We start from the raw sequence: 14897 nt of genomic DNA, 5'->3' as shown, positions 1-14897 counted from the left end.
ATCGTTTGAATCTCTCTAAGAACTGGTTGCCCTGCTCTAAAGGAGATATGAATACGTTGGCATAATGGCATAACGCGGGTGCAAATAATATCCGAAGCGTTTTTCCACGTGGCAATGGCCGAGAACAGCAGAAGCATGGCAACTTTAAGCTTCTCCCTACAACCTATCAAGCGACACTACCTGCACACAATAATTACAATTTATAGTGTTTTTTAGATCTAACCTTTCGAAATAACCTGATGCAGGAAAGGGAGTACGTATGATCATTTTATGTCTTTCATAAACCGGGATGCGAGCCGCACCTGCCGGGACTGATTATTTGTGAAGACACGGGAACACACTAAATATGCGCTTCACTTATGTATCTACTTCTTGTGCACTGTTTTTTTTCTGTCTAACTTTTTTCTGTGTTTTTTACCCAAATTTTTTGTCGCCATGGTAGTTTCATATATCAACCTTTGGCAATTTCATCACACATTAGATGCCATTTTTTGTCCATTCGCACCACACCACAGCGCCCCTGCAACACATTCTAAACACATGGCAACTTTTTCACCCACATGTCATGATTAACTATAAAATACGACAACTTTATCAACAATTTGATGGCAACATCACTCAAAATCACATGCCAATATTTACTCAAACACATGGAAATCTAGCTCATCCCTAGAATTTTATCTGTACTGATTTTCTTGAAGCGGTTGAAAGGGGCGTGGTGGCAATCCACCCACATTAGATGCCATTTTTTGTTCACTCACACCACACCACCCCGCAATGCATTCTAAACACATATAGCAACCCTTTACACCCACATTATGTGTCAGGATTAGCTAGTAAACACGACAACTCTATCTACCATTTGATGGCAACATCATTAAAGATCACATGATAACAATTTGGAAAAACACATAGTAATCTAGCTCATTCCCAGATTTTTGTTTATGTACTGATTTTCTTAAAGCAACCGAAAGAGGTAGAGAGGGGAGTGGTGGCAATTGAAAGGATGGACATGGACTAAGAATGATGATTGAGGTTTCTTCTTCATTTACACACACTTCTTCTATAGTAAAAATGTTTCCAATTCCCATAGTCCTTATGTCTTATGAAGTATTCTCATCACCTACATCAACTTGCTCCCCATAGGAACCATTAAATTCATCAAACACCACGTCACATGTTTCCTCAACACATCCACTGGATTTGTTGAAGACCCTATAAGTGTGAGAGTTTTATCCATATCCGACAAATATAGCCTCAATTGTTTTGGATTGAAACTTAGCTAACCGAGTTTTCTTGTTGAGAATGAAACACTTACAACTGAATACCCGGAAGTATTTGACGCATGGCTTGTGCCCGGTTAAGAGCTCATATGGTGTCTTGTCCAGGTACTTGCGAAGGAAAAGCCAGTTTGATGCATACAAGCCGTGTTGACGGTCTCGGCCCAAAAGCTATATGGTGACTTATACTCATCAATCATTGACTTTGCCATCTCCACAAGTGTCTGGTTATTCCTCTCGGCTACACCATTTTGTTGAGGGATGTATGGTGTGGAGTATTGGTGCTCAATCCCCTCATCACTAAGGAATCCTTCTAAGGTGTAGTTCTTGAATTCCGAGCCAGTGTCACTTCTAATTCCAATGATCACATCATTGAACTTGCGTTGAGCTTGATTGGCAAAGTCAATGAATGTTCACTTTGTCTCATCCTTAGATGCGAGAAAGAACGACATGCGTATCTTGTGTAATCATCAATAATGATTAGACCATGCTTCTTTCCGCCAAGGCTATCCCATGATTGAGGCCCAAAGAGATCCACACAAAGGATCTCCAAAGGCCTAGAGGTTAATAATATACCCTTGGGAGGATGCTTTGCTTGATGTTGCCTTTTGACTATGCATGCATTACACACACGATCTTTATAAAAGAACATCCGTTAGTCCAAGGATATGCTCACCCTTTAGGATATGTTTAAGATTTCTCATGCCGACATGTGTTAGTTGGCGATGCCATAGCCACCCCTTTCCTGCCTTGGTCATTAGACATGTTTCAAGAAATGTGCTCTCTTTTGAGAAATCAACCACGTAAATGTTGTCATCCAGATGTCCAACAAAGGCCACTTCGAGAGTATGTATCTTTCCTAAATGAGACCATCCTTAGTACTCCCAGGTGTACCCACTCCCTTTATCTCAACCACTGGAATGTGTTTGAGCGGCCTCGAGATGTGCACACTGCTCTATCAACGAGCAGCTACAGTGACATGGGGCCACTTCAATGGATGCGTATCTGACTCTGTTGAGCAGCGGCTACAGTGACTAGTCAGCCACACTTGTCTACACCCTCTTGCACAGTCCTACTACCTAGCACTGCAACCCTAGAACATGAACTAGTACTATTTAGACTAATGATCTGAGTTGCCCGCAGTGTTGCTGCAAAAACTCTGCTCACAGTCAGAAGGATGCATGAATCTCTCAGCAATTCGATGGACTAGATAAGGGGAGTGGACACACCTGAGAGTAGCCATACCTTTCGGCTCCTAAATACTTTCACACTTTTTAGACCAAATAGTGTATCGTATCCGGCAAAAGCCAATTGACGAGCGGAAATCAAATAATATTTAAGGGATTGGACAAGCATGGCATTTTCAAGAGATAAATCATCATCACATGTCATATTGCCCAATCCAAGTATCTTTCCTTTTGACCCCCCCACCAAATACAATGCTCACAAATGGTTTGATAGCATCCATGAAGTCCATCAACGTTTTACTCTCTCCGGTCATATGATTGGTGCATCCTCTATCCATCACCTATTTTACTCCACCGAAAAAATCAACCTACACACAATAAAGTCTTGGTTAGTGCACCCATTTTAGAATGGGACCTCTAAAGTTAGTAACAAGGGTCTTTGGAGCGCAAATTGCGTAGAAAAGAAATGCATTGCGAGGAGTAATGAATTTAGCACAAACATATCCACCTTTTTCCTTATGAAGCACACGGGATGGAGGCATAAATTATTTTGCCTTGTTGGGAGTGGACTTGCCCCTAGTGGCCTTTTCACTAACAACCTTATTGCCAACCTTGTCCTTGCCTTTCTTCTTGTGCCCTTCGCGCACAAACACAACCCTTTGAGGGGTTGCACTCTCTTGAGGAGTGTCATCCTTCTTCTTGATTGAACGTGGCACAAAACCAAGTCCCTCTTTTGCAAACACCTCCTTATGTTGGCTCAACACTTCATTGAGATTCTTCTCTCCTTGTATACGAGATACTAGACCTTTATTAAGTTGGCCTCTCAACAAGTTGTTCTCCTCAACAAGAAGTGTTTGATCACAAGTAGGGTTAGTAGTACAAGCATCAACATTTATAAGTATGGAGTGTTGACATCAGCAAGAGTGCCAAGATGAGTAACATGAAGTGCCTTGTCTCTCTTTAAGTTTGATGAGCTCCTCTTTTGTAGCATTGTGAGACTCTCCAAGGAGCTCAAAATCCTTATAGAGATAAGCATAATCCACTTCAAGTTTTCCCACTATTAGGCCTTCCCACAATTCCTTGGCGGTGATAACGCGAAGTTAAGGTCTCTTTTCATCTTCGTTCAAACCCCTTTTTATCATGGTGCATGCCAAGGAGCTGAGTTGATCATCACACGCTACCTGTGAAACGATATTGTTGGGGTCGACGGTTTTAAACCTTCGAGCATAATCCTCCTCGTATCCACGGAGGTGTTTTTAATGTGATTCTCCATCTCAAACTTCCAATATGAGAGCTTCCCCTTCTGTTATAAAGAAGAGGGGCACCTTGATAATTCTACTTGAGTTCACGTGGAAAGGACCTTGGGTAGTTCGAGCCAAATTCGACATGATTGTTACCCCAAGATAGAGTAGTGGAAAGAGGGGCAACAAGACTTGTCGTTAAGGATGGCAATTTTACCCATGGGTACGGGTACCCGCGGATAACGTACCCGCATGGGCAGGGTATGGGCACAATTTTGTACCCACGGGTAGCACCCATACCCTGCCCGTTAATTCGTGGGTAGGGCACGGGTATAGCTTTGTACCCATGAATATGCCCATACCCTACCCGTTTATACTGACATGTTACATACTTGTCAGATGTTATTTGGTGAAGTGTGTTGCAAGCTTCTGAACCTATGTTAAAGTTGTCATCAATTATCAATTTGAATTGAGATAATTGTCTTGTACTCATCTATTTGTTATTGAGTTGAGATAAATGTAATTTTTTCAAATGTGCGATGGATGGATGTAAAATTGTGAATAACTTGTGTAGTGTTTGATCTACCCATTGGGTACCCAATGGGTATGGGTACTTGTCGGGTATGGGTACGGGTATGGGTAGAACTTTGTACCCATTGACTGCACGGGTATGGGTATGGTATTGCTCTACACGCCCCATACCCTACCCATTGCCACCCTTACTTGTCGTTGGCGATGCCTTTGTCACCTTGGGAGAGGGGGAGGCACCACTAGGACTTCAATTTGCCAATCTTTCCTCCATAGCTAAATCAATCATATCGTGCAAATCGGTCGCGTAGTTGCCCAATAAGTTTTCAACTTCGCAGATGTATAAGGCATGTTGTTATCTTACAACGACGAACCCATTTTAGGGTCGGCAAGTCTGTGGTAGTGGTAGTAAGTTGTTTCTCATCTTTTTCCATCTCGCTCTAGGGAGGTTAAACCACAAGATAGATCATGAGGCTCTCATACCAATTGCAAGGATCGAGATGGATGCTACTTGTGAGCTGCGTTGGGTTTTCCTCAAAGAGGAGGGGATGATGCAGTACAGTAGAGATAAGTATTTCCCTCAGTTATGAAACCAAGATTATCAATCTAGTAGGAGAATCACGCAACAACTCATTAGTAGCACCTGCACACAAAATAATAAATCCTTGCACCCAACGCGAACAAGGGTTGTCAATCCCTTGGCGGTTAATTGCAAGATTAAATTGTATGGTGATAGATAGATAGACCAAACAAAAATACAAAATAAAATAAAAAAAGTAAAATTGCATCAAGGTATTTTTTAGGATTTTTAATATATGATAGAAGTAGACCCGGGGGCCATAGTTTTCACTAGAGGCTTCTCTCTTGAAAATAGCATACGTGGGTAAACAAATTACTGTTGGGCAATTGAGAGAAAAGCGAATAATCATGACGATATCCAAGACAATGATCATGTATATAGGCATCACGTACGAGACAAGTAGATCGAAACGATTCTGCATCTACTACTATTACTCCACACATCGACCGCTATCCAACATGTAGAGTATTAAGTTTATAAAGAATGGAGTAATTGTTGGGGAACGTAGTAATTTCAAAAAATTTCCTACGCACACGCAAGATCATGGTGATGCATAGCAACGAGAGGGGAGAGTGTTGTCCACGTACCCTCGTAGACCGACAGCGGAAGCGTTATCACAACGCGGTTGATGTAGTCGTACTTCTTCACGATCCGACCGATCAAGTACCGAACGCACGACACCTCCGAGTTCTACACACGTTCAGCTCGATGACGTCCCTTGAACTCCGAACCAGCCGAGTGTTGAGGGAGAGTTTCGTCAGCACGACGGCGTGGTGACGATGATGATGTTCCACCGACGCAGGGCTTCGCCTAAGCTCCGCAACGGTATTATCGAGGTGTAATTTGGTGGAGAGGGGCACCGCACACGGCTAAGAGATCTCAAGGATCAATTGTTGTGTCTCTGGGGTGCCCCCCTGCCCCCGTATATAAAGGAGCAAGGGGGAGGCAGCCGGCCAAGGGGAGAGGCGCGCCATAGGGGGGAGTCCTACTCCCACCGGGAGTAGGACTCCTCCTTTCCTTGTGGGAGTAGGAGAAGGGAAGGGGGAAGGAGAAAGAAGGAAGGGTGCGCCCCCCTTCCCTAGTCCAATTCGGACCAGACCATGGGGAGGGGTGCGGCCACCTTTTGAGGCCTTTCTCTCCTTTCCCGTATGGCCCATTAAGGCCCAATACGAATTCCCGTAACTCTCCGGTACTCTGAAAAATACCCGAATTACTCGGAACCTTTCCGAAGTCCGAATATAGTCGTCCAATATATCGATTTTTACGTCTCGACCATTTCGAGACTCCTCGTCATATCCCCGATCTCATCCGGGACTTCGAACTCCTTCGGTACATCAAAACTCAATAAAACTGTCATCGTAACGTTGCGTGCGGACCCTACGGGTTCGAGAACTATGTAGACATGACCGAGACACGTCTTCGGTCAATAACCAATAGCGGGACCTGGATGCCCATATTGGCTCCCACATATTCTACGAAGATCTTTATCGGTCAGACCGCATAACAACATACGTTGTTCCCTTTGTCACCGGTATGTTACTTGCCCGAGATTTGATCGTCGGTATCTCGATACCTAGTTCAATCTCGTTACCGGCAAGTCTCTTTACTCGTTCCGTAACACATCATCCCGCAACTAACTCATTAGTCACAATGCTTGCAAGGCTTATAGTGATGTGCATTACCGAGTGGGCCCAGAGATACCTCTCCGACAATTGGAGTGACAAATCCTAATCTCGAAATACGCCAACCCAACAAGTACCTTTGGAGACACCTGTAGAGCACCTTTATAATCACCCATTTACGTTGTGACGTTTGGTAGCACACAAAGTGTTCCTCCGGTAAACGGGAGTTGCATAATCTCATAGTCATAGGAACATGTATAAGTCATGAAGAAAGCAATAGCAACATACTAAACGATCGAGTACTAAGCTAACGGAATGGGTCAAGTCAATCACGTCATTCTCCTAATGAGGTGATCCCGTTAATCAAATGACAACTCATGTCTATGGCTAGGAAACATAACCATCTTTGATTAACGAGCTAGTCAAGTAGAGGCATACTAGTGACACTCTGTTTGTCTATGTATTCACACATGTATTATGTTTCCGGTTAATACAATTCTAGCATGAATAATAAACATTTATCATGATATAAGGAAATATATAATACTTTATTATTGCCTCTAGGGCATATTTCCTTCAGTAACGCCTTAAGCAAGATGACATGATATAGACAAAGTAAACTCACACATGAATAAAACCCATCTTTTTATCCTTAATGGCAACGATACAAATACGTGTCATGTCCCCTTCTGTCACTGGGATTGAGCACCGCAAGATTGAACCCATCACAAAGCACCTCTCCCATTGCAAGATAAATAATCTAGTTGGCCAAACCAAATCAATAGGTCGAAGAGAAATACGAAGCTATAACAATGAATCATAAAAGAGTTCAAAGAAAACTCAAATAATATTCATGGATAATCTGATCATAAACTCACAATTCATCGGATCCCAACAAACACATCGCAAAAAGTAATTACATCGAATAGAACTCCAAAAACATCAAGGAGAACATTGTATTGAAGATCAAATAGAGACAAGAAGCCATCTAACTACTAACTATGGACCTGTAGGTCTGTGGTAAACTACTCATGCATCATCGGAAGGGCATCAAAGTTGATGTAGAGCCCCTTCGTGATTGATCCCCCCTCCGGTGGAGTATCGAAAAAGGTCCCCAGATGGAATCTCTCGAGAACAGAGGCTTGCGGCGGTGAAAAAAATATTTCATGGACTCCTCTGTTGGTTTCTCGATTTTAGAGAATTTATAGAGGTGTAGTTAGGTCAAATGGAGCTACATGGGCCCCACGAGCCACCAGGGCGCGCCCTACCCTCTGGGCACGCCCTAGTGCCTCTTGGGCCACTGCTCCATCTTCTCGTCCCCTCCCGAAGCTTCCATGGTCTCTTATGTTCAGAAAAAAATGTCCAAAAAGTTTCGTGACATTTGGACTTCGTTTGGTACTGATATTCTGAAAAACCAAAAACAAGCAAAAACAACAACTGGCACTGGGCACTAAGTTAATAGGTTAGTCCAAAAAATGATATATAATTGCTTGTAAATGTATATAAAACATCTAGCATTGATACTATTATAGCATGGAACAATAAAAAATTATAGATATGTTGGAGACGTATCAAGCATCCCCAAGCTTAATTCTTGCTCGTCCTCGAGTAGGTAAATGATAAAAATATTATTTTTTATGTGGAATGCTACATATCATATTCATCATGTAATTCTTTTATTTTGTTGCATGGATATTTGGACTTGAATGATTCAAAGCAATAGTCTATAGTTTGACTTGAAGACATCAATATTCAAGCATACTAACAAGCGACCATGTCTTTCAAAATATCAATGCTAAAGAAAATTATCCCAAACCCATTACGCTCAATCATTAATCCATTCATGAAACACACTCAATATTAACTACAACCAATGCACAATTATGACAATAGTGTTCCCTAGTTAGTGCTTTGTAAGAGAAGATGGAGACTCAAAATAAAAATAAAAATTGCATAAAAGTAAGTAGATAGGCCCTTCGCTGAGGGAAGCAGAGATTTGTAGAGGTGCCAAAGCTCAAGGCTTAAATTGAGAGATAAAATTATTTTGAGAGGCTGATGTAACGGCGGCCCGATCTTTCGATGAGAGTGGGGATAACTATCGATTTGGTGGATTTTGACCTTGATGATCCGGCTATAGCGTATCCGACGATACACCTCGACATTCGCTAAACCAATCTCCGATGGTTATTGACCTTGCCGTAGGCACGATCAACCTAAACAACGAGGTTCGAGTTCCTGCAAGCAACCGAAGAACCAGCAAGAACAAAGGTGAATTGCAACTGAAATTGCGGATGATAAACTGAGCACACGAACTAGATGAAAAGTGGGTTTCACTGTGGATCTGACAAGGCGGTAGTCCTACACGTCTCGTAGAAGCAAGTTGTAGCAATGGCTAGACAATACAATAAAACCCAAGTCTAACCCTAATAAAGAGATAAGTATTTATTAGATGAAAAAGAGGGTAGCCGCCGCCTGATGTCGGTCGATTGATCTGTAGGAGCGTCGTACGGCAGTGGCTTGGGCCGTTGCAGCCCGTGGCCTAGCCAAGCCCATGCGCCTAGTTGCATGCATGCATCATGTGGCGTGCAGCATACATGAATCTGGGTCCTGCCTCCTTTGCATGTACGTGCACCCTTGCATGGCTCAATATGATATAATTTCTTGCATACAAAAAGCAGCGATGCTGACTGTTTCAACAAACGGTGATCTTTATTTTCCATCTCTAATTTTTGTGTTTCCATCTCGCATCTTCACACGTGGCTTGTACAACTCTCTATTAATTCTGCATAAAATAAAAGATTGTGTCGTATTTCTATTTGAAGAAGCAAAATAATAATTCATATAATTGTTAATAAAAATTACCTGATTATAGTATATGCGGACAATATTACGTATGGCAAGTCATCTCCCACAATAGACGCAACCCAACTATTGTTTGCTCTAGGATCTGTCATGGTTAGTACCATACAAAAATAAAATCACAAGTATAATGTTTCTATAGTACTACTCCAAGGTGGTGGAAATTTTTTCTCAACACTCTAGCAATTACCCAGCTCTTACCAGTTCTTACCGTGCTGCAGTGGATGTTGGCCGTTGGCGATGTCAAAAGTTATCAAAAGATTGATATAGCGATTACCAAGTGACCGAACAAGATGCAATATAGAAAGTGGAGCTTGGTTAAGGTTTCCTCAACTCACAATATCAATGGCACAATTTAGCAAAGAGTAATGTAAGTTGAATAATTGCTCAAACTCCTAACTAGTGCTGGCAGTCGACTAGTAAGAGATAAAACGATCTAAGACCAGATACTGAATCAAAGGAGAGAAAACTGATGAAAATTATATAGCTCTATGCAGCGAGTGTACGGCAATCAAGAAGAGAAAAAAAATGTCCAGCAAATATGACGTGTACAGGGGAGAGGAAATTTTCTGAACATCCAAATGAAATTGCCCAAAAAGTGCTAGCCGGCCTCAACTTTGCAACTTTTTTCTCTTTTTTTGCTCTTTTTCCTCGTTTTTTTTGCAGGCCGACTACTAGCAGAAGTCACATACTCAAACAAGAGCACCAAGGGATTGAGGACTGCATGACCATGTGCTATACGAGCTAGCAAAAGCTAAACAAGAAACAAGCTAGTAGGCACGTACTAAAGGTTGCTGGGAGGTTGGACGCACGCGGGCTCTTGACCTCTTGTGATTATTAAAGTTGATCGGACTAGTACACAAGATCGGCAAAGAGGAAAACAATGGAAAAGAGGCGCAGGTGTACACGCAGGCAGACACGATTAGTACGTACGTACTGTAGGATGCAATCGGACCGGCGCCCGCGTATGGTGTATGGTTGTCTAGGCCGTGTTTGGTTACATTGCCAATTTAGCCTGATCCGGTGAGCCTGGCTCTAGTGAGCCGGTTTGAGGGGATGCAGGCCAAAACACCCCAGATGCACATAGTTTGGTTGCCTGCATGCCACTAGTTGCATGAGACAACCATTTTTGACCCGGTATTTGGTTGTCCGCATTGCATTAGGCGCACATATGACATGGTGTTTGGTTGCAACCTGCATAAGGTGTTGTCATCATTTCTAAGTAGTGCTGAGCTTACCACACACATCTAAACATGTAGCGCCAGCTAATTAAACAAATGACAGTTCATCCTAACTACTATCAAATGACAGTTCAAATTATTAAGAGCCATTGGCTAAATAGGGGATAGTTCATCGGTGTTGCTGCTACCAGATCTTCCTCTTCCTCTTCTTCCGCTTCTGCTTCTGCTACTGCTTCTGCTACTGCTGTTGCTGCTTCTTCTTCTTCCTCTTCTTCAAATCCTGCACTGACCTCTGTTAAGCCACATTCACTACAAAAAATACACTTTCATGATGATACGTGTTTGTCACAGTAGGTCACTTTTTTGTCATGCATGTACATCCATGACGATTTTATGACAGAATCAAGATAGTCATACCTGTGCTGTCGTAGAAGTGTTCCATGACATTACCAAAATTATCATCACGGAAGTGTCCACTTCCATGATGATAAATCGCGCGTCACAGAAGTGCTTTCGTCAAGGGTGACCGACACGTGGCATCCACCGTAACGGAACGCCGTTAAGCTATTGGGTCCGGTTTTGGATCCGATAACCCGTTAACAGCCCCGACCAATGGGGATTTTTCACGTGTAAAATCATCATTGGCTGGAGGAAACACGTGTCGGCTCACCATTGGGACAGATGTCATCCACTCATTGGACCCAAGGCGCCTATGATACGTCGACACGTGGCACGGCCCAAGAGAGGCCCATTCCTGTGAAAAGGCTGGCCCGTCTGACTTGGTCAAAAGGTGGGGGGCCAGCCCACGGAAAGCCTGTTAACGGTCTGTTCGCATATAGCCCATTTACAGCCCGCTAACCCAGGGCCCGTTACGACCTCTCCGAATTAGGCCCAGTACCGTCATCTGGGCCGTCCAATATGATTCCAGCCCGTTTTAACTTCCGGCCCATGTATGGCCCATGACGTCTTTCGGCCCATATGAGGCCCTTTGTAACTCTTGGCCCATTAACGACCTGTGGTGAAACTAGCCCGTAATGAACAGTGTATCACTTCATACCCATTAACGGCCCATTATTTCATTGGGCCGTTTCCAGCCCATGTTATCTTTCGGCCTTCTCAGGGCCCATTTATTCTTGGGCTCATTTCCAGCATTCGGTTACTTACAGCCCGTTACTGTCATTTTCTGCTTGTGGGCCAAATTCAGCCCGTGGTTACAGTCGGCCCGTTTGTGGCCCGTTAATACGTTGGGCCGTTTTCATGTAAAAAAACCCGTTGGGCTGTTTTCATAGAGTTATCAAATATAGCCTATTAACGGCCTGTTATGGTCCACGAATAGTACGACCCATGATTGGCGAAATGATGATACGCCCCGTAGAAGGCCCATAGATCGTACGGCCCGTAAAAGGCCCATGGATCATATGGCCCGTAAAAGGCCCATGGATCGTACGGCCCGTAGAAGGCCCATGGATCCTACGGGCCGTATAGAAGGCCAATGGATCCTACGGCCCGTAGAAGGCCCATGGATCATACGGCCCGCAGAAGGCCCATAGTTACAATAGTCCATGTGTTGCCATGATTATTTTGGCCTAGTTTCCAAAAATAGGTTATTGTGGCCACTAGAAAAACACAGAAAAAGAACTGCAGTGACTACAAGCAAACAACTAAACAAGACAATAAGGAAATAAATAAGCAAGCAATTAACGCTAGCCTATTACGGCTATTACACGTATTACATCCACTGGGCATCAAAGTTCGCCACCAGTGAAAATATAGGGAACAAAGCAGCATATTACATACACTGGCCGTCAAAATTGGCCACCAGTGCAAATAAACGCGGCAGCAAAACAAGAGCATAACTGAAACAACTTCAGAAGAGCTCAAGAAACGTTATCCTGGGTATCCACCATGCTGCCAATAAGCTTAGCAAGCTTATTAGCTTTGTCCTGTTTGGCGCTAAAATCCTCCAACGCTTGCTATTGCACCAGAAAGTATGAATCTGAATGCTCCAGGGACTTCCGCAGTCCTTCCGCTTCTTGTCGCAGCACAGCTGATCGATGTCTTTCAGCTTATAGTTGAGACTCAAGAAACCAAACTGATTCAGACAGTGAGTTTGAATAGCTTGTGCAAGCGGTAGTGGTCAGTAACTCGAACACTAAACCAAGACAGGACTTTGGGGTTGTCTCACTGTCTTTGAGATAGTCTTCCTTAGCTGTTTTATCAGCTTTGTTGGAGACCAACAAGGATGTGTCACTATCCTGAACCTTATCTGCATTACTTCCTTTACCATTGCTTAATAAGGCACTCTTCCCCAATATTCTGTCAGCATTCTAAAAGAATAAACAAGCAGACACATAACAGGTTTAGCATGTACTAGTATATGAAACTCATTTCGGTGAACCAGTTCATTAGTAAGGTGGACAGGATTAAACTACCAAGTCTTCTATTGCCAAGTACTAGTACATAATAAAAGCATCAAACAAACATATATCTATGTCCTATGGTCACTGCATTGTCTTGCCAAATCAAAATAGAGACACGGTTCAAATCATATCAGTTCAAGACAAAGCAGCAGTGAAAGAATACAAAGCGTGGGAAACTACACGGCACAACAAGATTTAAGATGGGTAGCACGGGTCTACATGTACAACAACACTATTGGCTCTGTTGTGATGCTAGTAATGTGCATGATATGAGAATTCAACTGTATACACAATTGAAATTGAAATCAACAGAGCTATTGATAAGAGAAAATCTGTTAAAGAAACATGCGTGAACATACCTGCTGTGCCATTGGAGTTTTGATTGGATCCTTCAATTTAAAAATAAGTTTGTATGAGTAAATACAGTGATACAAGAGCAAAGCAGTATGCACGATAGCAATCATAGTTAAAAAAGGCGCGCCTAAGCGAGCGCTTAAGCGCTCCTAGGCTCTAGGCATTGGCAAAACACATTGCGCATAACTACGCTTAATCTTTGCATAACTGCGCATAAGCATGCGCTTTGGTCAGTAAAGCGCAAGGCGGTGGCAAAACGCACAATTAACGCGTAGCGCTTTTTTGAACTATGATAGCAATGGAATCTTAAATTAAAACAGTTGTTCTTCAGGTTTAGGCACTTGTTCTACATGAATAGAGTACAGTAAGACACACAGATATAGTACTTAAAATAGAAAATGAGCTCATAGACCTTACCACATTCTTGGTTCGGGACCAGTACAGAACAAGGCGTTCCCAGTCATCGTCCAGTAAATGTGTCTTAGGAGAACGTAAGGGAATTTGATGAGTTTCTTTGCCGGTGAAGTACTTTTCTTCAGGTAATTCCGATACTGCCACCAAGCATTCTTGAAGATAGCAGAGGTATTAGCACATGTTACCTCATCTTGAGTTTCCAAGTCTGTCCTTCTCTATAGAGAAAAATGGGAAAATTTGCTATATTATAACCATCATGGAGGTAGGATGTATGGGACAAAGCAAAGTAATTGCCATGAATAACATTACTTACACATAACTCCTGGACAAACACCTGCAACTGGCATTTTCCTTCATCTTCAGTATAATATTTCCAAGATGGCAAGATATGCACATACAATTTAACAACATCAAATGCGATAGATGCTAAACTACGACTAGCTGGTTGTGCTTCCTCCACGGGAATAGGCGTACTAGCTGGTGGAGTTGGGGTTCGCCGTGGTAGTACTGGCCCTTTGGGCACTGGAGCTGCCTTACTAGCTGCTCTTGTTTGGGAGCTCTGTGGTGGAGATGGTGCTGCGTCAACAGGAACTGGGTTACTATCTGCTGGGGTTGGGGTTAGATTGGGTGAAGCTGGTTCTCTGTCCATCGCAGTAGGGGTACAATCTGCGAGAGTTTGGGTTATGTGTGGTAGGGCTGGTTCTCGTGCATGTACAACCGGGGTGCTATCTCCACCAAGAGGTAGCACTGTTTTATTTAAAGACCGTGTTTTTAGTCCGCTAGATACTGGCATCACCCGCTCCAATTCAAATGGCTGATAAACAGGAAACATAGTTGAATGTATAGACATTGTATGAGAGACAGATGCAATAGATAGTGTGAAAAAAAGAGGGCATGAAATAGTTGACATGTATATTGTTTAACTAAAACAGATAACATGACATAATTTCACATATATGATGTCTATCTAAACTGGATAGCATAGCATAACATAATTCAAAGATATGATGAATAACTAAACAGGATCGCATGACATAATTCACCTACATGTTATCTAAGTAATCATGATCACATCATTTAATTCACATATGTGATTTATATGCTAAACAGAGGGCATTCGATATGATGTCTGAACTAAGAACATGGTGTTGAGTATTGTGTATATGATGTCTAAACTATGCAATGCAAGACACCATATGCATGATATGAGCAGTATAACCGTGCCAAGTTA

Source organism: Aegilops tauschii, chromosome 7, assembly GCF_002575655.3.
Source record: "Aegilops tauschii subsp. strangulata cultivar AL8/78 chromosome 7, Aet v6.0, whole genome shotgun sequence".
Classification (NCBI taxonomy): domain Eukaryota; kingdom Viridiplantae; phylum Streptophyta; class Magnoliopsida; order Poales; family Poaceae; genus Aegilops; species Aegilops tauschii.
Note: the sequence above shows the minus strand (reverse complement) of the source record.